Below are 4,365 nucleotides of genomic sequence, written 5' to 3'. Positions count from 1 at the left end.
GGGGACAAAATGGAATTGCTAAATGGCAATTGCCAGAGAGTGATTTCATAGGTAATCATGTCAAAGAAAATTTCCCTCCAGCAGTTAAGGAGCATGTGGTGTAAAAGGCTAATTTGAGGATAACTCAGACAGCTGTATCATAGTCTACATGAGTGCTAAGAAAATATTTGGCTATTTGGAAACATAGTTGACTAGTAAATCATGAATTACAGTGATCAGCTCAGGTAGAAATACTTTCCAACTCAATAATGTGGTATGAAATCAGAAAGCTTGTGCAAATAAAAAGATTAAGGTGTCAATTCTGCTATCAGTTTTACTCACTTAGGTAGGACTGGCTGGAAAAAAAGGAATTCTGTTTTTTGGGAAAACAAACAAACAAACAACAACAACAAAAAAAATGTTTGGCATTTGCTTTTGTCATGCATTGGAGTGAAGCTTCAAGTTCAACCCACTTTACAAGGAAAAAAAATCCAGCTTAGAAGATCCAACATTTCAATCTTGAGGCAAACCTGACAAGTATAGATGTTCAGGGATTTAAACCTGTATGTTCACAAATTATTCTGTTCCCTCTCAATGGCCATTCCCATTCTGGAGCCCCCAGTCTTTGTGATATTTATGTAAATGACATATTTCTCACAAAACATTCTGAATGATATATCTGCATTTTTACCACTAAAAACAACCTAAAAAATTATTTACCTGATCTTACTTCCTTTTCCATAAATAGGTGAGTATGTGTGAAGATATGTTACTGTTTGGACAATACTCTGTAGGAAAAACTGGCTGTAATAAACCAAAAATTATATAGCTCATTAAATATGCAACCTAATCTGTGTCTGTATTCTGACAAAATCATGAACCCACTGAAGACAGTAAAAATCATCCTGAATGACATATTGCACTCTTGGTAGAATGTTAATTTCAGTTTCTGTTAAAGCTTTCAATATCGTGTCCTGTGTTTATATGGGTATAACTCTGGAATATTTGCATGAATTTTCCTGTGTCTCTGGAGACTTTGTCTCTGAGTGTTTGGGCTGAGAACATCACAGGACTAGGACCAGGAACATCAAAATATATGCATGTACTTTAAGTTGTTCCAGCAAAGGAAACCCGCTTTCATTGAAGTACTGTAAGTTGATCTAAGTGAGTTTTCTGATGTAAGGAACTTTATCACTTTGATCCCCATGAAGAATGCATCTGAGTCAGATAGAGTCAGAAAAACATGTAAATCTGACACTACAATAGGAGCATTTGTTTAAAGTGAGTAACACATCTTGATAGCCTTTTTGATAGCTAAAATAAACTTTATGCAGTACAGTCTTGAGAGCCTGTTGAAAAATGAATGGATAAAACATGTTTTAGCTCAAGAGTCAGCTATTCAGTCACATTGCTTCTTTCTTTTTGATTCAATATAATAAAAAGTTAAATCCTCTGAAGAGTCATTGTAACAAACTGACTGGGTCTGTTATGGTAGAGCACATATTATCATAAAGAACCAGCTTCGCACAGATAATTGTCATGGCAATAGAAACTGAAGCAGAGACACAGATGCTTATTGTGTTCTGCCAATGGTTGTTTGGATGTCTGCAATCAAACTGAAAGATGAGAGTTTGTGCAGAGTTGTTTCCTACTAGGGTTTATGCAAACAATTAAAAATATATACTATCAAATAAAGCTTATACTTCTTTCCATCTATACCTCCTATGACTACATTAAAAAGAAGTCCTTGAAAATTGCAGATTTCAATAATAAAACCTAATAGTCAGGAATATGTTTAGCATATTTATTTCAGAATATTTAAATGCCTATCAGGCTATCAGAGTTCCTTACAAGAATACAAAATGGGAAGTTTAATGCACTCCTAATGGTCATCACAGCTACGTGGCTCTCAGTACGAGACATCTGCAGACAATTCCCCCTCAGGCTGCCAGCTGATATATTATCAATTAGCCAGCAGACTGACCAAACACATCTGTGCTGCATTTCGCCTGAAGATTGCTGAATCACATTGCCTGGTACTCTCAAAGAGTGATGACTAAGTGCATTAGAAAGGGCAAGATGGTAGTCCAGCAAATGCAGAGAAAACAGCTCCCTGTAGTGGAAAACTCCAGTCTTTTAACTGCTCTATGCATGGCTATGTCTATGATCTTTTATGTTGAATTTCCCATGCTGTGAATACAAGTGTTCTTCCAGTAGCACCACCAGAAAGCTGCAGTCTCAATTCTTACACAGGAGTAATTCAGAGAAACCGAATATGTAAATGCATTTGAGATGGTAAGGAGTTAAGGGATGATGGTTTTTAGAATAATCTGCGTTAATCATTTGTGAAATAACGCAGTGAACTGAGTTAGTTCAATAGCTTACATTTAATAAAAGGATGAGACTGGAATGAAAACTGGCTGATAGAGAATGCAAAATCTTGAGTTAGAAATGTCTATTTGTTCAGGAGTCTTTGAGGGAAAAAATCTATAGACGTAGGTAACAATACTAAGTGATTATTTTGACTGAATGGTATATGAACCTTGCTACGTACCATAATTTGTGATTTCTCACAGGGAATGTGATGCTGGCATAGAAAGAAACAGCAACTGAGGTGAGTGGCTGGCTGACAAACCAATTTAAAATGATGATAAGCACAGCAATGATGAGAGGATGTGCAGGGGTGAGACTTCCCCACATCTAAACTCCAGAAACATTGATTAATGAATTCGCTGTAGGCCCCTTGATTTTGCAAAAGCTCTGGATGAGATGAAGTATGAGCAGATGAGTAACAGAAGAGGGCAGTGAAACAAGACAGTAGAGAGACTAATCTTTCAGCTGAGATGGGAAGGCTTTGTGGAAGGACTAATTTCAAGCCAAAACTATGAATAATAGAGATTATTTCTGTAAAGAGAACATTAGTTTTAAGTCTACAGGGACAATTTCTAATAATAACACAGGAAGAAAATGAACAGAAAGCATCCTGATTTCCTTTTGAATGGAATCAAAACCTCAATGGGCAAGATACTGATAAAATTGTATCTTTCACAGTATGGCTTTTCTTCTCTGGCCCAAAGTTTAAAAATAAAAATTAAAAAAAAAAAATAGAAAACCACGTTCTGTTGATCTGTCAGTCTCTTATGTACTGTATGTATTTTAGGTGTGGCTCTATTTTTTTATTTTTTTATTTTTTGGTGGAATTCAGGTTTTTCAAGTCCTCAGTCAGCACCATCACCACTGTGCCTTCTTCAGACAGGAGCAAGGGTAGACATGGGAAGGATTAAAACCCCAATATGCCACTGGGGACATCACTTGGTACTTGGGGCAAGAAGAGACTTGGGCACTGTTTCGTGCAAGACGTGTCTGCCTGTGTTTATATTAGGTGCATCTGAAAATTTTTACCTGGCAATGTCGCTCAGATTGTGCATGCATGTGTGCACAGATGTGTGTGCTTGTGCACACGTGTGTGTGCTTGGGGATCTCATTTGCAGATCTGATCAAGCTGATCATGGCTCCAATCTCTTCTTTACATTGCTCCCTGACAAAAAGAGTACCCTGACCAAAGTCTTTCAGAGCAGAAAGGCTCAGGTCCCAGGTCACCACAGCCAAAGCAGCCGGGAAAACACACAGATGCAGGATGTTACCCATCTGGGGCAGCTTGCTGTCAAAAATTTAAATGCCAATAGGGTTAGAGGTAAATTTCAAGGATTGCATTTATGGACTTGAATGCCCCTGTCCTGCCAAGTCCTTTATGGGTCTGTAACAAGGCATGCCTCTCCTTTGCTCTCTGTAGCCTGCCAGACGGACCGGGGCGGCAGCACAGGCTGGTGGTTGTCCGTGCTCTTTAATTGCTAGCACACTCCCGAGCACCACAGCTCCGGCTGTGCTGATTGCTGCTCCTCCAGACAACACACAGACACGCTTCAGGGGAGAGCATGTGCCAGGGACCGCTCCCAGCAGGCAATTTCGTCTCAAATACCCTGGTTTGGAGGGGGTGGGGAAGGGAAAGAAGAGACCACGGTATGTAGAGCTGAGCCATGCTGTGCTGCTTGGCCTCGGGGCTGCAGAATGGTCCCTGGTTATTTTACTTACTAGACATTTCCTGTGTGTCTTAATTCTCCGTCTGTTCAAGAGCAATAGCAGCACTTCCCTGCTTTGCAAAAAATAAGTGCCTTTTTAATGTGCTGCAGGAATAGGTGCTATTTTAAGTGCTTGCCAGAGATTAATCCAATATTTTTTGCAGCCCACTGGGACAGTGGATACATGGTGAGAAATGTCTGTGTTACAATCAGGATTTTGACTGGGTTTCAATCTGTGGTTACCTCAGAATCTGTAGTTGCTTCAGTTTGGTCTGCTGTGGTGAGAGCACTGGTGCAATGTTCGAGC

The sequence above is a fragment of the Netta rufina genome (genome assembly GCF_964035555.1).
Source record: "Netta rufina genome assembly, chromosome: 2".
Classification (NCBI taxonomy): domain Eukaryota; kingdom Metazoa; phylum Chordata; class Aves; order Anseriformes; family Anatidae; genus Netta; species Netta rufina.
Note: the sequence above shows the minus strand (reverse complement) of the source record.